This window comes from Prionailurus viverrinus, chromosome B3, assembly GCF_022837055.1.
Source record: "Prionailurus viverrinus isolate Anna chromosome B3, UM_Priviv_1.0, whole genome shotgun sequence".
NCBI classification, from domain to species: Eukaryota; Metazoa; Chordata; class Mammalia; order Carnivora; family Felidae; genus Prionailurus; species Prionailurus viverrinus.
In genome coordinates, this window is record NC_062566.1 from 31,697,712 (window position 1) to 31,721,775 (window position 24,064).

Genomic DNA, 24,064 nt, shown 5'->3' on the forward strand with positions numbered 1-24,064 from the left:
CTAGATATTTCTCCAAAGAAGATACACAAATGATAATTAAGCACATGAAAAAATGCTCTGCATCACTAGTCATTAGAAAAATGCAAAATTAAACCAAAGTGAAATGCCACTTCTTACCCACTAGCATTGACGAATTGCTAGAATTTAAAAAAACAAAAGAAATAACAGCAAAGATGTAGAGAAAGTAGAGTCTTCATACATTGCTGGTAGGAATGTAAAATGTTATATAGTCAATGTGGAAAACAATATAGCAATCCCTCAAGAAGTCAATCATGGGGCACTTGTCTGGTTCAGTCAGTGAAGTGGACAGCTCTTGATCTCGGGATTGTGAGTTTGAGACCCACGTGGGATAGAGAGATTACTTAAAAATAAAATCTTAAAAAAAAATTTAATCATATAATTTCCACATTACACAGTAATTTCATTCATACATATATACATCCAAAAATTGAAAACAGGTATTTAAACAAAAAACTTTACACAAAAGTTCGCAATAGCAGTATTCACTATAGCCCAAAGTAGAGACAACTCAAATGCCCATCAATGAATGAATGGATAAAATGTGTTATATCCATACAAGTATTATTCAGCCATAAAAAGAAGTGAAGGGGTGAGACATACTATGACACGAATAAACCCTGGAAACAATACACTAAGCAAAAGAATCAAGATACAAAAGGGCACATATTGCATGATCCCATTACATGCAATATCCAGAACTGGCAAATTCATGGAGACAAGAAAATAGATTAATGGTTGCTAAGGGAATAGGAAGAAATGGGGAATGATTTAATGGGTACAAAGCTCCCTTTTGAGGTGATAAATGTTCTGGAAACAGTGGTAATCGTTGCACAACATTGTTCATGTATTAAATTTCACTTATTTGTACATTTAAATATGGTTAAATTTTATGTTATGCAAATTTTATCACAATTACTTCTTAAAAGACTCAGAACACAAATATTACAATTAGCATAGAACATTAAAATAGTCATTATAACCATACTCTACATGTGAAAAAGTTAAGTAAGGACATGGAAGATACTTTTTTTAATGGAAAATTTTTTCAATATTTATTTTGGGGAGAGCGCAAGCTGGGGAGGGTACAGAGAAGGGGACAGAGGATCTGAAGCGGGCTCTGTGCTGACAGTCTGACAGCAGTGAGCCTGATGTGGGGCTGGAACTCACAAACCACGAGACCATGACCTGAAGCAAAGTTGGATGCTCAATCAACTGAGCCACCCAGGTGCCCCTTTTACCAGAAATTTTATAGATGAAAACTACAATGACTAAGATGAAATACATTAGAGGAAATTAGCATTAGCATGGAGTAGACAATGCAGAAGAAAAGATTAGTGAACTTGAAGGCACAGCAAGAAGCTACCTAAAAGGAAAAAAGAGAGAAAAAAGAATTAAAAAAAAAAAGTGAACTATAAGTGGCTGAACCTATAGGTAACTGGAGTCTCCCAAAAGGAAGAAAGTATATTTTTACATTTTACAGAAATAGGGGTACCTGGGTGGCTCAATCCATTGAGCATCTGACTTTGGCTCAGGTTATGATCTCACAGTTCATGGACTAAAGCCCCACATCAGGCTCTGGTGCTGACATTGCAGAGCCTGCTTGGGATTCTCTCTCTCTCTCTCTCTCTCTCTCTCTCTCTCTCTCCCTCTCTCTCTGCCTACTCCCCCACTCACGCACGCCCACTCACTGTCTCCCAAAATAAATTTTAAAAAATTTATATAAAGTTTTACAGAAATAATGCCTGAAATCTTCCAAACTTAAAGAAAATTATAAGCCTAGCTAGGCTTTTATAACACATATAAAGGTAAAATTCATGATAATAGTAGTGTAAAGACCAAAAAGAGCTTTATAAACAACCTCAACAAAATCCAACCACAAAAAAAAAAAAAAAAAATTTTTAAGAAAATTGCACAAAGGTACATCATCAAACTGCCCAAAACCAATGTTAAAGAGAAAATCTTAAAAGCAACCAGAGGAAAAACAGACATGTCATGTATATTACAATGAGGTAAGGACAACATCATATTCACAGAAACAATGCCAATGAGAAAACATTGGAACATCTTTAAAGCACTGAAAGAAAAATATGTCAATACAGAATTCTATACCCAGCAAAATTATCTTCAAAAATGAATGCAAAATAAAGACTTTTTCAGACACTCAAAAGTAGAAAGAATTCATCACAAGCAGACCTACATTTTTTAAATGTTAAAGGAAATTCTTTAGCCAAAAGGAAAATCCAGACACAAATATGGATCTACCTAAAGGAATGAAGCAGAAATGATTATTTCAAGGGGAAATATATAAGATATTTTATTATTTAAATCTCTTTAAAATTGTTTAAATAAAAATAATAACAGTATACTGAGGGTTTATAACATGTAAATGTAAAATGTATCACAACGGCATAAAGACTAAGAGAAATGAAAATATTCTTTCCTATGGTTCATATTATTATACATAAAATGATATTAACTTTGAAAGTAGAGAAATTAAAGATGTATACTATAAAAATTTATATACTATAAACCCTAAGCAACCACAAACAAGCAGTTACAGCTAAAAAGGCAACTGATGTGATAAAAGAAAATCATAGAAAATACTCAACTAATCCAAAAGAAGACAGAAAAAAGAAAAAAGGAGCAAAGAACAGATAGGGCAAATGAAAAACAAATAGCAAGATGACGGACTTAAACATAATCACATCAATAATCACATTAAGAGTACAGGCACACCCCTTATTGCGCTTCACTTTTTTATATTCCACAGATAATGGTGTTTCTTACAAATTGAAGGTTTGTGGCAATGTGGTGTTGAGACAAATCCATCAGTGCCATTTTTCCAACAGTATTAGCTCACTTTATGCTTCTGTGTCACATTTTGGTCATTCTCACAATATTTCAAACTCTTTTTTTATTATTCTATTTGTTATGGTGATCTGTGATTAGTGATTACAACACTGAAAGCTCAGATGATAGTTTGCAAGTTTAGCAATACGGTATTTTTAAATTAAGGTATGTACACTGTTCTTTTGGAGACAATGCTATTGCACACTTAATAGACTACAGTATAGTATAAACATAACTTTTATACACACTGGGAAACAAAATAACTAACCTGACACACTTTATTGCAATACTCTCTTTACTGCAGTGGTCTAGAACGGAACCCACTGATTTCTCTGAGAAGAGCAATAAAATTAATAAACATCTAACCTGACTGATGAGGGGAACAGAGAAAGACACAACCAATATCAGGAATGAAAGAAGTGACAGCTTTATAGATTCTATAGATATTAGAAGGATAACAGGAAAACATGAAAGCTTTATGCCAATAAATTTGACAAGTTAGATTAAACAGACAAATACAGAATTTGCAAACCACTTCTATAACAAAGGACTCTTATCTAGAATAAAGAACCCTCAAAATTCAATAGTAAAACAAAAAATTCAATTAAAAAATAGAAGACATGAGACATTTCACCAAAGAGGATACGGATGGCAAATATATGTTCAACATCATTAGTCATCAAGGAAATGCAAATTAAACCACGAAGAGTTACCGCTATACACCTATTAGAACACCTAAAGTAAGAAGTAGTGACAATACCAAATGCCAAGGAAGGGCGAGAAACTAGGCCTCTCATACAATGCTGATGGGAATCTAAAATGGTATACCACTCTGGAAAATGGGCTGACAGCTTCTTAAAATATACTTTACACTTTCTTAAATATTTACCATAATGCCCAGTAATTCACACTCCTAGACATTCATGCCAGAGAAATGAAATCTCACATCTTACACAGAAATGTTGATCACAGCTGTAATAGCCAAAGTAGCAACTGCCCAAATGTTCAACAATGGGTAAAGATTAAATAAACTCTGGTACATGCATACCACTGGGTTTTGTTTAGCAATAAAAAGGAATTATTGATATATCCAACAACTGGATGGATTTCAAGGGAATTATGCCAAGTAAAAAAAAAGTCAGTCTCAAAGATTACATATTTTTTGATTCCATTTATATATCATCTGGAAATGGCAGAGTTCAAAAATGGAGTCCAGACTAGTGGTTGCCAGAAGTTAAGGGGACGGATATGACTATAAAGGATCACAAGGATCTTACTGGTGATAAAACAGTTCTGTATCTCAGGTGTAATGTTGATTACACAAATCCACACATGTGATGAAACTTCAAAGAATTATATACACACACAAATGAATACATGTAAAACTGGTGAAATCTGAACAAGATCTGTGTGTTGTACCAATGCCAATTTCCTGGTTTTGATATAGTACTATAGTTATGTAAGATGTGACCATTGATGGGAATTGGATGAGGGTACATGGGACCTCTCTGTGCTAATTTCAGAACTTCCTAGGAATCTGTAATTACTTCAAACAAAAAAAAATTTTTACAACACACTCTTGACCGACCTACACACACACACACACACACACACACACACACACACACACACAGTATAAAAGTGTAAAGTGTACGTAAGCAAACCAAAGTCTTACTGAGATCTCAGACTTCCAATCTCCGAGCCCCTCTCCAGAAGAAACTACTCCTTTTCTTATGTATCCTTCCAGAGAAGTCTTTAACATAGAAGCATAAATGTGCTTATTAATGTGTGCATATATATTTGCATATTCACCCACATACACACAACTTACATTTTTTTCACAGCTTACTTTTTTACAGTAATGTCAGCATACCATAAATATTGTATTGCAACTTACTTTCTTCACTCAATAATGTGTTAAAGATGAATTCATGCGGAAGTACTCCTTCTTTCTTTCTTTCTATGGCTGTGTGACATCCCATTGTATGCTTGTACAATCATTTATTTAACCCATATAAAGAATCATTTAGGGGGCACCTGGGTGGCTCAGTCGGGTAAACATCTGACCCTTGATTTCAGCTCAGGTCATGATCTCAGGGTCGTGGGATCAAGCCCAGCATGGGGCTCATGGGATTCTCTATCCCTCTCCCTCTGCTCCTCCCCTACTTGCTTTCTTGTTTGCTCTCTCTCTCTCTCTCTCTCTTTAAAAAAAAATCATTTAGGGCTTAGGCATTTAAAGATAAATTCTTTAAAATTGAGTCAAAAAGTATGAAAATTTACCATTTTAATAAGTAAAACCAACTTTTCCTTCCAAGAAACTGCACAAATTTACATTCCTGCCTAGAGTGTATGAGTAAGCAATTCTAGACATCCTTGTCAGGGTGGGGTATTACTGAACTTTTTAATCTTTATCAACCTAGCAAGTGAAAAATGTTCTGCTGTTGTTTAACTTTGTTATTACTAACACTTTATACTATATAAGACCATAAGGTTCTGAGAATAAATGATGTACCCAAGAGAAAATTTTACTCTGGGGAATTATAACCAATGAAGAAATAGAAACAAAGATTGGGGGTATTCGCTGGCTCAGTTGGTAGAGCATGTGACTCTTGATCTCAGGACTGAAGGTTCAAGCCCCATGCTGGATGTAAAGATTACTTAAAAGTAAAATAAATTTTAAAAAATCAGAGTTGGAAAAGTCCTTAAAGAATACATTGATTAAACACTACTCAACACACGCTTTAACACCACAGTGAGAAACTGTCCACTCTATTTTCATTCTGATTGTTAAAAATACCTTCATTATGGGGTGCCTGGGTAGCGCGGTCGGTTGGGCGTCCAACCTCGGCTCAGGTCATGATCTCACAGTTCGTGAGTTCGAGCCCCACTTTGGGCTCTGTGCTGACAGCTCAGAGCCTGGAGCCTCTTCAGATTCTGTCTCCCACTCTCTCTGCCCCTCCCCCACTCATGCTCTGTCTCTCTCAAGAATAAATAAATGTTAAAAAAAAAAAAAACCACAAAAAACAAAAAACCTTCATCATATACCAATATTTCCCTTCCTCTAATTTTCATTGTTCCTAGTTCTATCCTCTGGGGATACAAAAGATATGCTTCACTCCCTCTTCCACGTGCCATTCCTTCATGTGTTTACCAGAACCACACATTTGAGTCAGGAAGAATGTTAAAGATCACTCAATTACCAATTTGAAAAGCATTCCCATATACCCCACTAAAGTCTTCTTTTTTTCCTGGCTGAAAATCTCAAATGTTTCAATTATTTTGCAAGTATCTGTTTCAGACACTGCTTCATTCTGATTACCCTCCTTCTGAATACACCATCAACATCCTCCTCAAGATGTGGCAAATAGAACTGAGAACTCAGCTAAAGGCAGAATAGAAAAGGATAATCAACTATGTTTTAGACAAACTACTTCAAAATAATGCTGTTTAAGTGAGTGTGAGCCTTTGGAGCAGTTATAGTAAACCACTGACTCATCGACTTCAGACAAATAGAGAGACCCACCTAGGCACACACCTACTTCAAACAAAAAAATCCCACCTGTTAGCCCTCCAAGCCTTCAATACTGTATTTGTGCAGATTAAAAAAAAAAAAAATTCAATTGTAAGAATTTTTTTGTCCCTATGAACCAGACATATCAAATATAGAATTATTACAAGTAGTTTCTTAGATACAGTCTAATTATTAAAAATTAATAGAGGAAGGATCCTGATTCTGTCACATAACATACTACCCTCATAATTTTGAGAGTAATGGATAAACATTTTAAATAGGACATAGGGGAAGGCAGCATCTTGAGGGACACACTAAGAATGAATTGCAGTTTAATTTTAACATCAGCCCATTGATCAGTCACAAATCCACCTACCTATGCAAGTATTCAGACTACATTTCTCTAACTTGTCTATAAAGATATCATAAAAGGCTGTCAAATGCTATCTGGATAACCTTGGGGGTACCTTACCTCATTTGTAAAACAGTACTAAATGAGGCAATCTATGTAAAGCATTTAACCCAGTGCCCAGCACAAAATTAAAAATCCAATAAACGTGGCTATCATTCTAGACGTACAATGGCAGAGTATCTCCTGATGTACCTACCAGTTTACTTACCCCTATAAGAAAAGAAGTGAGACCAGTGTGGCATGACTTGTTCTCTGGGAACCCACGCTGGCTCCTAGTGATCAGCGTCTTCTTTTCTAAGTACCAACAACACGTGTGTTCAAAAATCTGAGAATTTGGGGGGCACCTGGGTGGTGTCAGTTGACACCACCGAAGTCGGTTGACTTCGGCTCAGGTCATGATATCATGGTTTGTGAGGTCGAGCCCTGCAACAGCTTGCTGCCGTCAGCACAGAACCCACTTCAAATCCTCTGTCCCCCTCTCTCTCTGCTCCTCCCCAGCTTGCACGCTCTTTCTCAAAAATAAACATACATTAACAAAAAAAATTTTTTTAATCTGAGAATTTGTTTAGGAATAACGCCTAACTCATCAGTTTATTATTATCTGCATCCTTTACTTGTTTTCCAACATTGTATATACTTCAGCTAAAACACTCTTTTACATATAGTAGATCGTTAAAAGAAATTTTGTTGAATTTTCTTTTTAAAAATCAGGATGCATTTCTTACTTTTGATAATCATGGTTATATCAAGATGTCAGTTAGGGTAAGCTGAGTAAAAGGTGTATGGAAATTCTCTGTACTATCTTTGCAATTCTCCTAGGAATACATAACGACTTCAAAATTAAACCTGTTTTAAAAATTAAGATGATCTTTTCTGACCTCTGATAAACTCCTTCTTTAAATTCCTCAAATATTATCAACCACTATCAGGTGCAAACTCTTTAGCAGCCTTTACAACTTCATAATTAATCTGGAATGGAAGATATGAATTCCAACAAATAGGAATTCTCATAATACCCCTACTTACCCTGGGCCACATAGAGTTAGTATTCAGTTAGTATTCAATAGCCATCCCCAAATTTTAGTTTTGGAAACAAGAGCCTTAAAAGAAATCTATCCTAAAAGCAAACATTTTTATGCCTAGAGCATTAAAGCTCTGTACAATCCAATTAAAACCTCTGATTCTTATTGCTCAAATCACATATTTAGCAGTAACATTCAAGTCAAGCTCAAGATCTTTGATGTATGAGACCAATTACCACCATATAGTAGCATTAGCATGAAAACTTTTTAAAAACTATACTTTAAAAATATATTTATATCATGGATAATTGGTTTCTGAATTAGCTAAATAAGAGTTTAGGAAAATGATAAATTTTTATTTGTAATTATTCAAGCTCAAGCTTCCAATGTTAAGCAACAAAGTCATGAAAATTCTGCTAAAACTTTAACTCTCAAGCAAAAAAATCCTAACACCAAAAAAAAAAAAAGAAATAAATAAATAAAGTATCTTTCCCCTAAATACCTCCAAATAGGTTTTGTACTTTAGAGTTTCTTTCAGGTATCAACTAATTTTCAAAAACTTGGCTTTGCTTTTTGGAACAGTGCTACAGAATTGGTACCATAAACAGAAGTGCTATTGTCAAAGAATCGATCCAATAATAAAAAGAGCTAAGGCCACTTGTCTTATAGAAAATTACTGCCAAATGCTGCCAGACCCTGCTTTTCTTCCTTCTGGGCTAGTGGCCAGATACTAATCATTTTTAGACCCTTTCTAATTTTTAGTACACAATTTAGTACACAATCCCACATCTGAACTAGACAGTATTTTAATGAATGTTCTCCATAATTTGTCTAATGTTCCAGCATACAAATACACACACACACGATCTACCATACATCTGGAAGTATATACAAGAAAGTGATTAACAATGGTTGCCTCTCAGGCAACTGTTTGAGTCTTCGAATTTTGTATGCTTTTGTAAAAACTATTCAAAAATTAATTTGCCTATTAATTCCAGTTAAAATATTTTGCCTTACAAAATAATGCATGAGGCTTTCTCTTGAAGATATTTTTAGGGGCGCCTGGGGGGCTCAGTCAGTTAAGCGTCCAACTTCGGCTCAGGTCATGATCTCGCGGTTCGTGAGTTTGAGCCCCGCAGCGGGCTCTGTGCTGACAGCTCAGAGCCTGGAGCCTGTTTCAAATTCTGTGTCTCCCTCTCTCTCTGACCCTCCCCCATTCATGCTCTGTCTCTCTCTGTCTCAAAAATAAATAAACGTTAAAAAAAAATTTTTTTAAGATATTTTTAAAATATTTTAATATGTAATTGTGTTAAAAACAACTTACAATGTTCAGTGTTCAACTTCAATTATAATAAAAACAACAAATTAAAGTAAGATCATATCTGCTTACCAAATTAGAAAAGCTGAATACTAGCATACAAATTGTCATAACCTTTCTAGAGAACAATATGACAGTATCTAATTTTTTTAAGGTCTTATCTTTGACTAAAAATTTTTATTCCTATCCTAAGAAAATAAGTATGGAGAACAACTATGCGAAGATTTTCTTCAATGTTAGCAGCAGAGGAAAAATTTTTCAATAATTAGGAATGGTTAAATCACTACACATTCATTCAATAGAACATTGTGCTATTAAAATTTAGGTTTTGAAATAATTTTACCAAATAGGAAATTCTTCATGATATAATGCTTGGTGGGGAATAAACAGCACATTATGAATAAATAATCATCGGAAGAGGAAAAAAGAATGTATAACATAACGTTAGTAATGCTTATATTTGGGCTGAGCTTACATTTTTGTCTTTTGTATTTCTCCAAGTTTTTAAAATGAGTACCTAGAACTTATAAAATCAGGAGGAAAATATAATATTGACCTACAAAACATAAACACATACCTTTATTCTTAAATTTATAATATTGCAAAACTAATGTAGTATTTATTTTTGTTTTTTTAAGTTTATTTATTTACTTTGAAAGAGAGGGGTAGGGAAAGAGGCAGAGAGAGAGAGAGAAGAGAGAGAGAATCCCAAGCAGGCAACATGTTGTCAGCGCAAGCCCAATGTGGGGCTCAATGTCACGAATCGTGAAACCATGACCTGAGCTGAAATCAAGAGTCAGATGCTTAACCGACCCAGCCACCCAGGAATCCCAAACTGATATAGTATTTAAGCAGTTGAAATTAAAAAAAAAAAAAAAAAAGTAGTTGAAACAAATTAAGTCAAAACCTTCTAATTAATAACATTTAGGGAAACCAATAAAGAGTAACTCAAATTACTGTGTATCTTAAGATCATTCCTACCATACAATAAGCACTACCATTCAATACAATAAGCACTAGCAGCTAGCTCATTTTTAAATCAATACAATTAAAAAATAAAAGAAGGGGCGGCTGGCTCAGTCGGTTAAGAGTCCGACTTCAGCTCAGGTCATGATCTCACAGTCTGTGAGTTCCAGCCCTGTGTCAGGCTCTGTGCTGACAGCTCAGAGCCTGGAGCCTGCTTTAGATTCTGTGTCGCCCTCTCTCTGCCCCTCCCCTGCTCATGCTCTGTCTCTGTCTCAAAAATAAATAAAAACATTAAAAAAATTTCTTTAAATAATAATAAAATAAAAAGAAAAGAAAACATCAGACTATAATATGGTACACAATATGGACAAAAATTAAATCCCATCAAACAGGATTAATAATGTAATTATGAGTTAAATTATAATGATAGTTATTAGGATAAATAATATCCCTGAAAGAAAGAACTCCTTAAACAAATATATAACATCTAAACTAATATATATTACCAGGGGCACCTGGGTGGCTCAGTCGGTTGAGCGTCCGGCTTCGGCTCAGGTTGTGATCTCATGGTGTGTGAGTTCGAGCCCCGCATCGGGCTCTGTGCTGACAGCTTGGGGCCTGGAGCCTGTTTCGAATTCTGTGTCTCCCTCTCTCTCTGCTCCTCCCCTGCTCACACTCTGTCTCTCTCTCAAAAATAAATAAAGATTTAAAAATTTTTAAAAATAAAAAATAAAAAAATAGACTAATAAATATAACCAAACTTTTCCTTTAAATAAGCAGAGTCTGCTAGTGGGAAAAGTAGTTATTGATGAATAAATTACCATTTCTCAGACATTAATCTGTACAGTTGCAAATGTAGATGGAGTATATCCCTAAAGATTATATCCACCACTACTGACCACTTAACTCACAAGTTCACTATTACTCTTAGCACTCTTCATTGGGGTACCACTGCCTTAAGCCCAAATTCCTTACATTGGTTGTAAGACTCATGGGATGGTCCTTGCTTTCACTCCCCACTCCTTCCTTCTCACCTTCTTTCTACATCTTAACCCAGCAGTTTGCAAGAAAGTATGATCCTTGAACCAGCAACATTTCCATCACCTGTAAGCATGTTAGAAGATTCATATGCACCAGGAGATTCATATGCACATTAGAGCTTGAAAACCACTGCTGCAGCCTTCCTGAATTACCTGCAGATCCTCAAATCCGCCCTGCTCTCTCTCTCTCTGCTCTCTCTCTGCAAATGCAGTTCCCTAGAGTGTTCTTTCACCCCATTCCCTATGAGGTGTCCTATCCACCTTGTTTCCTATTAGTCTTTCAAGTCAGCTTAGAAATCACTTCAAAAGAAAACTGTAAACTTTTCCAGAATTAGAAAAATATTCCTCCAGATCTCTTCTATTATTGTAGGAGCTCTTATTTGCATTATTCACCAACTAAAGCCACTTCTAGAATTATTTGAGGCCATCAAAGAAAGCCTTTGCTTGACATACCCCAAAACATAACTAACACATGACAAAAATAAAAAACAGACTCAGAGCTTTTTTACCCATGTTATGAACGCATTAGCAAAGTTGATTTCAAAGCATACAGAATATTAAAGAAATATACAGAAGAACCAAATGTCAGAAAAAATGACTTGTTGTTGAAAAATTACAGAAAAATAGCCAACCAGTTCTGAAATTCACATCTTGAAATTAATTAATTTGAATGGTCTCTTTCCTGCACATATTTCTTCTCCCATTTTCTGGAGGAGGAAGAGCAAGTAATAAGGAATACGGCTTAGAAAAAAAAAGGCAAACCCAGATGAAAGAGAAATGTGTAAAGCCTGGATAAATCTATGTTTTATGTCAGATATAAGAAACAAGTGTGGACCAGAAACAGTTCTCCAATATTTTTAATAAGTTCGAGATAATCTCACAGTACATGATTAGTTAATAATTTATCTTCAATCATTTAATGACCATCTAACATGTGCTAAAAACCATGGGGGATTAAGAATTATGTGTATGTCTCTCTATATATGGAGATAAGTAACTCCTAGTTATTTAGCCAAGAACTTAACCATTATGTCCACCAAAAGACAGGTACAAAGTTGTTCACAGCAGCTTTGTTCCTAAGAGCTAAAAACTGGAAATGGCCCAAATGCATCAAAAGAACAGAAAAAAAATATATGTACTCAAACAACAGAATACTACACTGCAATGAAAAAGAATGAGCTACTGTTAAAAAAAAAAAGCATGGATGAATCTCACAGACATAATGCTGCGCAAAGGAAACCAGGTTGATTCAATTTGTATGAAGTTCAGGAATAAACAAAACTAATCTATTATGAAAGAAGTCTGAATAATGGTTACTGTTGGGAAATACTGACTAAGAGAGAACATGAGGAAGGCTTCTAAGGTCCTAGAAGTGTTCTATATCCTGATCTGGCTGGTGACTACATGTTTACACATGTAGAAGTTCATTAAGTTATTTAGAATTTCTGTACTGTGTATGATTTTCTTGAAGTCCCATACATTTTTTTTAGAAAATGGAAGAGAAAAATTCCCCTTCCTCTCTGCCAGCCAGGAAAGAGGAACAAAGGAAGGAGAAGAAGTTAAATCAAATAATTTTCAAATTCCTGCTTTAAAGTTCAATTATCTTATTTATTGAATAAAAATTTGAGCACCTACTTAGTAACAGGTACTGTTCTGGGTGCTAGGGAGATAGCACTGAATAAAATGAGTAAAACTCCCTGCCCTCATGGATCTTATAGTATACTAGGGGTAGAAAGACAATAAAAATACAGAGTATGCTGGATAACAGAAGGAAGAAAACAAAGAAACAAAGCAGGGAAGAGAAATAGGAAGAGAGTGTAGAAAGGATGCTGTGATTTTAAACAAGGTGGCCAATAAAGGCCTCACAGAAGGGGCGATATTTTAACTAAGACTTGAAGGAAGGGAAAGAGACACGGATGTGTGGAAGAACATGTTTCAGGCCTCCTGAAACACAGAGAAGTCCACCATGACTGCAGGGAAGTAAGCAAAGGTAAGATCAGAAAACAAAACAAAGCAAAACAATGAGAGTTTAATGAAGAGTTTGACTCCACCTCCTCATTTAAAGATTAACTTAGGGGCACCAGGGTGGCTCAGTCAGTTAAGAGTCTGACTTCGGCCCAGGTCACGATCCTACGCTTCATGGGTTTGAGCCCCACGTCGGGCCCTGTGCTGACAGCACGGAGCCTGGAGCCTGCTTCGGATTCTGTGTCTCCCTCTCTCTCTGCCGCTCCCCTGCTTGCACTCTGTCTCTCGGTCTCCCCAAAATAAGCAAATATTAAAAATAATAATAAAAAAAACAGGGAGTTTGTTTTAAAAAAAATAAAGATTAACTTAAATCGGGGCACCTGGCTGGCTCAGTGGGTAGAACATGCGACTCTTGATTTCAGCTCAGGTCATGATCTCAGAGTTTGTTAAGAGCTCGGAGTCAGGCTCTGCTCTGACAACGCAGGGCCTGCCTGGATGCTCTTTCCCTCACTCTCTGCCCCTCTCCCACACACAGGCATTCCCTCTCTCAAAATAAACAAACACTAAATAACAAATTTCTTTAAAAGATTGACTTAAGTCAAATCTTTTTTACACAGAAATTTCTGTAACTACTAGCCCAATCCACCCTGATATCTTCTGAGCTCCTACAGCTGTATCGCTCATGACATCTTTACATACTACCTTGCAATCAAATACATACTGTCTCCCACTCCCAAATAAACCAAGCCTCTTTAGGGCAGTGACTAGATTTTTTGCTTTTTTTCTATCTCTACAGTTGCCCTATGGGTGGCACTTAAATGGTTACTGGTAAGGCTGACACCAATAACAACTTCATCAGGCACAAAGTTAGCAAACTGAGGATAGATTTTCAAAAAGATGAAAGAGGGAGGACAGAAGCAAAGACTAGGGAACTACGTGAGTAAAGGCACCAAGGCATCTCCATGCGTCATGATCCAAAGTCCGGATTTTCTCTGAGCCGTGTCCTTAAGACTCTGAGATCCTCGACATCACTTTTTCTAAAAGCCACTCCAGGCTTTTATTCTTGGGGGGAGGAGGGAAGAGGCACCTGGTATTCCTTTCAAGTAATGGTTTTTTTTAACACCTATGTGTACAACTAGCTTAACAAAGAAAATCTTAACCAATTAACTGCATGATCTTGAGCAAGTCATTCAACTACTCTTGCCTGTGTCAATTCCCTCATATGCTACACGAAGGGTTGGATTAAATGATCTCTTAAGTCCAAACAATCTCAAATTCTCTACTTTAGCTTTTGTGAAAAAACTGAATGAATAAACATTACAACCTACTTCTTCAATTTATAAAATGAATAAAATATCTATGAATAATTTTAATACACTAAATAAGCAGTCACATTTCAAAAAGCAGTATAGGATTTGGAAAAGCATAGAACTTGGAGTACAACGGACCTGCATCTAGTTACAGCATGCTGTTTAGTAGATAATGACCCTGAGCAAGTATTAAATCTTCTGCGAATAAACAGACAATATAAAGACACACATGCATTGACAACAATCATGTCCCATACAGAAAGCAGCTAGGTAGGTAAAAAATACCTACCACATCACTGATACCAAGATCTGAAATACCCAAACTAGTTTATAACTTTCTTACCAATTTTAGTTATAGGGATTAGTGGTTGCCTCAAAATCTGCAAGTTTAACAGAGTAACCCTTAACTCCTATAGTGCTGGGAATCTCACTTCTTAAATATGAGGATAAGAACTACAGATCTAATATCAGTTTGTGGTCATAGGGTAAGAGAATAAGATAATTTAAAAAGCCCCAAATTTTAGAAAAATAGGACAAGACTTAGATTTGGGCTTAACTCGGACATTATGAAAATGGTCAATCTTGGCACAGATAGTTCAACCCTGTTATGAGAGCCAACTGTGCAAAATAAGCAATAGAGGTTCAAAAAGTAGTAAGACAAATATAAACTTGGCTTCGAGTCCAGAGGACCCAGCAACAGACATAAATAATTACAGCATACCAGTGAACATAAGAGAATGAATGAACAAGACACAGAGAGTGCATAACTCAGTGAGGTAAGAAAGAGGGACAACCAGAGGACACAGAAGACTTAAAAAGCAGATAGTGCTTAAGTTGTACCTTGAAAAAGCAGCAGACTTTGTCAGCAAGACAGGAGAAAGAAAGGCATTCTAAACAGCGGGGAGAATATATGAGAGGGCTCTGAGTCAGGAAACAGTATGACTCTTTCAGCGAACTGACTGGATTAGTACAGTTGGAGCTTCAGATTTTCGGCAGGGGAAATGCAGGAAATGAGCCAGATGGTGAAGGGCCTCGTAATGATAAAGAGTTAGAACTAAATGTGTATTGTAGGTAAATGTGTACTGTAGGTAAAGGAGAGTATGGATTTTAAGAAAGAAGCATTGAACAGATTTGCATTTTATTTTTTTTTTAATTTTTTTTTTAAAGTTTATTCATTTTTGAGACAGAGAGAGACAGAGCATGAATGGGGGAAGGTCAGAGAGAGAGGGAGACACAGAATCCGAAACAGGCTCCAGGCTCTGAGCTGTCAGCACAGAGCCCGACGCGGAGCTCGAACTCACGAGCCGTGAGATCATGACCTGAGCCAAAGTCAGGCGCTCAACTGACTGAGCCACCCAGGCACCCCAAACAGATTTGCATTTTAGAAGTCACCTTGGCAGGAGCGTAAAGAATAGATTAAAGGGGGTCAACCACTAGAGACATCATTCTACACCCTAAGTTAAATAAGTACATTACCTTATCACATAGATACTCTATTAGAGAACCAGAAATCAGAAATAAAAATAATAATGCTTTAACAGATAAATCTAAAGTATTAAAAAAAATCATTTACCTTCATGAATGTATATTCTGAAATTAAATATGTCCTATATATCTTAAAAAGAAAGAAGTTTCTAAAATTAGGTATCATATGTAAAAATACATGGATCTAGATGTATCCTGAGAACCAGCTACTCTTTAAGGCACCCATTCCTTTTTGTACACAAAATACTGCTGACGGGCAACATCAAAACTAATGCACAAGAATCATTAGAATTGGAGTTTGCACTGATTATTGACAGGGACTTCTCTGTAATTTTATATATATGGAAACTAAGGCCGTAAGAGACTAAGAAATTACCCAAGGCCATATGGTTAATAGCACAGTGAAGATTGGAATTCATATCTTACGATTTCCTTTCTAAAAATTGCTTTAGTGTATCACATTTATCATTCCAGAATCTTGAACGATAACCCATTATAGTAATAATGAAATATAAATAGTAATAAATTATAGTAATAATGAACCATAAAACTATTTTTGTTTCATATGCCTCAGAAGAAAAACAAATCTATTAGATGTGTCCATAGGTCGGACAAAAGAAATCTCTTCCTGAAGTCTGTGCCACAATAAGAACACCTCCATCCACAGAAACACAAAGTATTCTCGTCTAAGGAGTTTATAAAAACTTCCCTTCTCAAACTTGGAAATAGTTAAATTTTAAAATAGAAAGGCCTTAATTTGTTTTATTTTAAGTGTATTTATTTGAGAGAGAAAGAGAGAGAAGCAGGAAGGAGCAAAGCGAGGGAGGGAGAGAGAATCCCAAGCAGGCTGGGAGCTGTCAGCACAGAGCCCGATGTGGGGCTGGAACTCAGGAACCATGAGACCATGACCAGAGCTGAAATTCAGAGTTGGGTGTTTAACTGACTGGCGCCCCTAATTTATTTTTATATAATTAAACATCTAACATCTTTAACATGTGTTAACGTTTTATTTGGAGCTCAGTACTCTTCTTATTCTGTTGTGCTCCCCATCCCCTATAATTTTAGATCCTTGAAATAGATTTTTTCCTTCACTAGTACACGCAATGGGAGTGGCAACACTGACAAAATGCCTTATAAATACTGTACCTTTCACAAATTTGCATAGTGACCAAAAGATTTTAATTTTTAGACTTCTTTAGTTTCCACTTGTTATGTCCACTCATTGAAACATTCAAATAATACAAAAGTATAAAATTAACCGCTCTCTTCCAGGACTCTGCAATGCTCTCTTATTAAAGAATGCCCCAAAGGGGCACCTGGGTGGCTCAGTAGGTTAAAGGTCTTGACTGAAGGTCTTGACTCTTGATTTTGGCTAAGGTCATGATCTCACAGTTCACGAGTTCGGGCCCTACAACGGGCTCTGTGCAGTCAGCACATACTGGGATTCTCTCTCTCTCTCTCTCTCTCAAAAATAAATAAACATTTAAAAAAAGAATCCCTCCCCCAATACTTAGAAGTTTGATATGTATCCTTACAGACTTTTTTATGCTTATATAACAAAAGGTACTAATCCTCAGAGTCAATATATATTTAACACCCAAACTCTACTGATCATTATTCCATCTTTAATAATTCAGAAGATAGATCATTACCTTACTTGGTTCCTGGTTATGACAACAGACATCAATCATATTACTCAGGGGTTATTTTAAAAAGTGAGCTGAACCCCAATGTTTCTTCATTATCAGCATCTTAATTATTTTATGTATTCATTTTATTTGCTGTCTTTCTCTCGCTCAACATAGGTTATATGTGAGCTGGAAATCACTGTACCTCCAATGTTGTGACACCTAGCAGATAATCAAAGATTTTGTTGACTAATATGTTTACTTAGAAATCATGAAAGCTGCTTTTTATTTCAAAGTTACTGAAATTTGCTTAATTTATCATTTGTCTTTCAAAACTAAGGAGGGGAAAAAATAGTCTGCTTAGGGTTTTTTAGCTATAGTTCCACCCAAATATCTGCTCAATTGATCAGTTTCGATAGCCATAAAAGTCAATCAGGCATTTTGGTTTGAATTATAACTAAAGCAAAAAACAAAACAAAACTCTTACACTCTTCAAAGAGTTAAATATTTGCTACGTAGGAGTCCCTCCTTTTTAAAAAAATGATTGCAAAACTCAAGGATTAAGTACACTGTCCCTAACCTTTCTGGTTCTAAGATCAAAAAGAAATGTCAATCTAAAAAAACTGACACTAAGAAAAAGGCTAAGGCAGGCAAAATTCTTTGCTTTGGCAAAGTCAAATTTGTCTGTTTACCCAAAATTACAAAATTACTGTGAATATGGACTCCACTGCCTGCCACATCAGGCTTCATTTACAGGCCTCTGTGATAAAGTAGCTATCTAACCTGAAGAAATGTCAAGCAAATGCAGACTTTCCAAGCGATCCATTTTTTTAAAAAACCCCATACACATACATACAGGCCATTTTATCTGAATTTCACCTAAGACTGGGCTGGTTACCAAGCACTCTCCATTAGAGTCAAGACTAACTCAAGCTTCACAATAAAACTGTTAAAGCAGGATTCTCTAAAAGAGCTGTTAGCTTACAGGTCTCAAATGACGCAGAGCTCTAGCTCTGGGACCTCAAATTCAATACATTACTTGGAGACCAAACTTAAAAGCTATCCCTCTCCACGAACGTTTTTCAAAGGACAGAGAGAAGCCGGAACACACTTCCCAGCACTACTTGATTCTGCCTAGCACTCAGGCAAGACTTCAGGACAGATCTAATATTGCAGGATCAGCAAAGCAGACTATCTAGGAAAGTGAAGCCAAAACCACACAGCCTTCTGTATCTTCAGCGTCTGGCACGCTCCACCTGAGGACACTCGCCTCCTGAAGAACCTAGAGTCTATACCCACCTAAGGCGCTGCCACTCTCACGCTCCCGGAGCAGCAAGACCGAGCACGCCCCCACAGGGATCCCGGGGCAGAGAAAAGCAAACTGCAGAACAAACCCACGATTTCTCCAACTAAGAAACGACACGCATCAATCTTCCCACTGGGCGCTGAGTAAATCTCATCTAGGAAAGAGACCTGGTCCAGGATGCTGGCCAGCCACAGACTGTCTAGCGGGGCTGGCTCGGGACGCCACTAGAGCCCCCGAGCCCACCCAAGCGCCTGCTGAGCCGCGCCCTCCATCCGAGATCACCCGGAGACCCGATAACTCGCCCGGTCGCCCCGAAAAGACTGGAGACCATGCCAAGTTACCGCCCCCCTCTGGGCAAAACAGAAACCCCAGAAAAGACGCCGGGCTCCGCCGAACACCCTTCCGCCCCCAGCAGCCCACCAAGGCTGCCCGACCCCTGCAGGACGCAGATACATCGCCCTCTCGCCGGGAGGCCCGGATAAACAGAACCCCCTCCCCGGAACCCTAATACGCTGCTTCTCCACCCAGGGATGCGAAACAGTCCCGCTCAAAGGACCCCCGAAGACCCCAATGATCTGCCCCTTCAGAGACCTAGGACCTGCTAAACTGAATCCTCTGCCCCCAAAGAGCCTGAGACCGCGGTAAGAGGACTCCCCCCCCCCCCATGTTCCGGAACCCCGCTACACCACCTCGAGGAACCCCCAGGACCCTGATAAATCTCCCTGGACCCTGAGGCGGGACCCTGTGCGCCGCCACCCACCCCCACCCCAAAGTGGAAAGAGCCCCAAGATCCCCAATAAACCGCCTCGCCCCAGGAGCCCCGGCAGCCGCCACACCGCCCTGGGGCGCCCGCACCCGGGTCCCACCCCGCCGCCTCCTGCCCCCCGCGCTCCCGAGCTCCACCAAGCCTCGCGCCCACCAGGCAGCGCCGCGCAGCCCGCGGAGCCGCCCCCGTCTGGAGCCAGCCCGCTCCGGCTGCTCCGAGTCCCCGCTCCCCGACCGCTCCGCAGCCGAGACGCGCTCCGGGCTTCCTTACCTGGGAGCGCCGGAGGGCGAGCGGACCGAGAAGCCCTGAGGAAGAGAAGGCGGCGGCAGGGAAGGGGCGGCCCAGGCCTGCGGCTGCCGCAGCTCTAACCTCTCCGCGAGGAAGCGCTTGTGTGAGGAGAGCCCTCCCGCTTCGCGCGCAGCCGGGAGACCAAGCCACAGCCGTGCCCGCCGCTCTTCCCGCGAGATCCCAGCCACGGCTAGGGGCGGCCGCGGCGGCTCGAGTGACAGCCCGGAGAGCCTGGCGGCGGCGGCGTAGCAGGCGGGACTCGGAGCCCGTTGCGACCAATTGTAAAATAGAAAAGGTGATTCGTCCCGCCCACCGCTTCTCCCCTCCCCCGCCCCTCGCAATTAACTAGGGGCAAAAGTAACAGTGACCTCAAATAGTCACAGGCGGTGGCAGATCGCCGGAGGGCACTTTGCGTGGCGAAGCTGGGCCTGTGTCTGGTCCTGCTCAGCCTCCGTAGACGCACCTGGTTTGGGGAAGAAGCAGGTCTGCACACCCGTGTAGGCGTAGAAGCCGTTACCCTTGGTTACAGCGCGGCCCCAAGTGCGCAGAAGGTTCACACCTTCCCGGTTGAAGGCGCACCCTCCTGGGGTTACTGTAATCCCCCTTCCCCCCATCTCGCCTCTCTTCCCTCTCAACCTCAAACAGGGCGCCATTGTTGAGATGCTCGTGTTTTCTAAACCCCAAGTTGGGACATCTGGTCTGACAAAGGACTCTTCTGATTCGATCATTTATTTCTACTTTGAGCCTTCCAGAAGAGTAAAAAGTGTATCTCACTTGAGTCCCAGTATAACAAAATCCAAAATTACATGAAAAGTTGTATCACTGTAGACCCCAGTGTCTGTACAGACAGGGCACTGAATAAATGAATGAATGGAGAATGTGATATTTGAATATTTGAAGTCTGGCCCAGCCCCAGAAAATTCAAGCTATCTTAGCCTTTTCTTTACAATGACAGCCAATCTCTTCACCCATAAGTCCGGCCAATCACTCCATTATTATGCGTGTCCTGTCGTCTTCATTCATCTTCTTGCCCTCCTTCCCTTACCCACAGCAAGAAGTGCCCTTTCTCCTCATCAAGGTTAACCCCTGCACCTGTGCACTGGATCTCAGCCATTCCCAGATTTTGTTGAATCATCTAACCTTTCGTTCCCCATTATTAACTTTCCCCTCTAATCCAGCTCTTTTCTCCTACAAACACACTCGGTATCCTCCAACATTTGAACAGAACAAAACCACCCTACCTCCTCCACCCTCTGAAGGTACCCTATCTCTTCTAAGAATCACATTTCTTGAGAGACATCAAAGTATGTTTGCTGTCTCCACTTTCTCATCTCTTATTTTTCCCACTACAATGTTGTTTTTCACACCACACCATCTGCTGTTCTCTCAACGGTCACAAAAGACCTCTTTCCCGGGGCGCCTGGGTGGCGCAGTCGGTTAAGCGTCCGACTTCAGCCAGGTCACGATCTCGCGGTCCGTGAGTTCAAGCCCCGTGTCAGGCTCTGGGCTGATGGCTCAGAGCCTGGAGCCTGTTTCCGATTCTGTGTCTCTCTCTCTCTCTCTCTGCCCCTCCCCCGTTCATGCTCTGTCTCTCTCTGTCCCAAAAATAAATAAACGTTGGGAAAAAAACAAAACAAAACAAAAAAAACCTCTTTCCTAATGGGCAAATGTTCTATTTGGGGCACCTTTCTCAATGGCCTCTTTGAAGCTTTTGATAATGGTAGCCATCTCCTCCTTTGGTGCCTAACTATATTCTTCTGATTCCCTAGTTACTCCTCTGACTTTTTTTTTTTTTCCTTTGGGGGTGAGGGGCATGTCCCCTCTCTTGGTCTGAAAAATGTCTATGTATTGGTGTTTCCTTGTCCATATCTTGTCCATAATAAGAAAAAATGGCCATTCGTAGTTGTACACTTTGAATGCCAGTAAGTGGCTCAAATAAACGCAGTTAGAAAAAGCCAGTGGGAAAAGACATGACTACGTGACTATGAGGCTGGGTCTTAAAACAGTAGCTTGGCCGGGCACCTGGCTGGCTCAGTTGGTGGACCATCCAGCTCAGGTGATGATCTCACAGTTCCTGAGATCGAACCCCGCCTCTGGCTCTGAGATGACAGTGCAGAGCCTACTTGATTCTCTCTTTCCCTCTCTCTCTCTGCCCCTCCCCCCATCTCAAAATAAATAAACATTACCAAAAAAGAAAGAAAGAAAGAAAGAAAGAAAGAAAAGAAAAAGGCCTTCTAAACCAGGCCAAGCTGATTTAACTTGATTTTGTATTAAATGGGGAGCCAGAACCAATCCTAAAATTTGTAGGGTCCACAAAAAGTCTACATTTAGAGACCCACATATTAAATGAATCAATATGTAAAAATTATAAAACAAACTAACAAACTGTGAAGTTAAAAAATATATATATGTGTCTGGGCACCTGGGTGGCTCAGTCGGTTGAGCATCCGACTTTGGCTCAGGTCATGATCTCGCAGTTGACGAGTTTGAGCCCCGCTATTGGGTTCTGTGCTGACAGCTTAGAGCCTGGAGCCTGCTTCTGATTCTGTGTCTCCCTCTCTCTCTCTCTGCCTCTCCCCCGCTCATGCTCTGTGTCTGTCTCAAAAAAAAAAAAAATATATATATATATATTTAACATTAACATATATATAAACATATATATAACATATAAATATATAAATATATATTTTATATAAAAGTATATATTTATATATTATATATTTATATTTTAATGTATTTATGTATTTAATATATTAATATATATTAAATAGATAGATAGATAGATAGATATCCTTTCACCTTGAAAATATACTTCCAATACAACTTGGAAGACCAGGTTTGAACTTAGAATTCTGGGACTTCTCAGAGCTCCCTACTAGAACAGAGACAGCTGGTGTCCACACAACAGCCTTCCCTACTTCACTTCCCACGGCCAGTTAGGCCCCACACTCCATGGGCACTCCAGCCCACATGTCCACTTTTTCCTCTACAAAACTGTCATTTCTTGGCCACTCCACAGGTCCAGGAGGATATATCAGAAGATCTAGGGGAGAAGCCCAAGATCTAGGGGAGAAGGCAGGGACTTTTGGCTTCTGGTTTTACCTGGAGAAACGGAGAAATATCTGAAGAGGTGAAACCAGCTCCAAAGGGACACATTCCTTTGGCTCAGAGGACTCCTGCTCAGTATGCAGGGATGCAGCTGGAGAAGGACCAGAGCAGAGTCCCTTCTGGCAGACCCTTCCCACCTGTGCCTAAAGGAGGTACCAGGAGAGCCGCTGAATTTCTTCAGGAGGCTAATGACATATATATTAGGTCCGTACCTTGAAGTATAAATCTGTGTGTTTTCTATGTTTCCTAGTGCCTCTTCTCTGGCTTATTTTAATGGCAGGAATATTCTGGAAAGAAAACTCTTCTCGGCTCTCTTGCCATGTGGCATCTTCTCCCCAGTGCCCAGTTTCATAAATTATACTATCGTATGACTCCCTTATCAATTAGTGTATCAGAAACTTGGGTTTCTTCTCTAAACGTGAGAAAAGATAAAAGCAGTGAAACATCCTTAGCCTGGACTACAGCTTGGAATACTTACATTTGACTTCTAAATTCAAATGCTTTGGGGCTCTTGAAGAGGCCCTATGCGAAGGATACACGGTCAGGATGAGAACTGAAAAGGCACTAAGCCACGGCGGACAGGGGCACCCCTCTCACCATCTGTCTCCATGGCACGATGCTTCACTCTGTGGCCTGACAGTCACGCTCTGCCTCTCAACCTCTCCATCTGGTCCCAAGTGCTCCCTTCCTCATAGTGTACACTTAAGAGCTGCCAAGGAGCCAGAGCCACCATGGTCTCTGTTTTTGAGATCCAAGCCTAGAATTCTGCCCGTGACTCCTCACATCTCTTGATGGTACTGCGGGTGATTCCAGCCGAGCTCTGGCGCTTGCTTGATCCCAGGACTGGAGTCTGTTCACAGCAACCCTCTTACCATCTGTGGCTGGTCTTTGCCAACCAGCAGTAGAACAGAACCAGCTAGCTTCTCACTCAGCTCTTACCATCTGCTGCCTGTATCTGACCTGTGATTAGTCCAGGTGAGTGCAACCAAACACTCCCGTCCCTGTTCAGAACCCGCCCTTCCTGGTGTCCCACTCTCTGAGTGCCCTGGGAAAAGCTACCTCCTGGCC

The 24,064-nt window shown here is 39.4% G+C and overlaps 1 protein-coding gene across 3 annotated transcripts in view; it reads right to left on the minus strand.

Annotated features, from left to right (window-relative positions):
- The window catches only part of GLCE (glucuronic acid epimerase), a 116,753-nt gene extending 96,699 nt beyond the window's left edge, over positions 1–20,054 (minus strand). For all 3 annotated transcript variants that reach the window (XM_047861787.1, XM_047861785.1, XM_047861786.1), the window contains exon 1: positions 19,871–20,054. The gene's annotated coding sequence lies outside the window, so the exon portion shown is untranslated. The remainder of the gene's footprint in view (positions 1–19,870) is intronic.
- Positions 20,055–24,064: the final 4,010 nt, after the last annotated feature.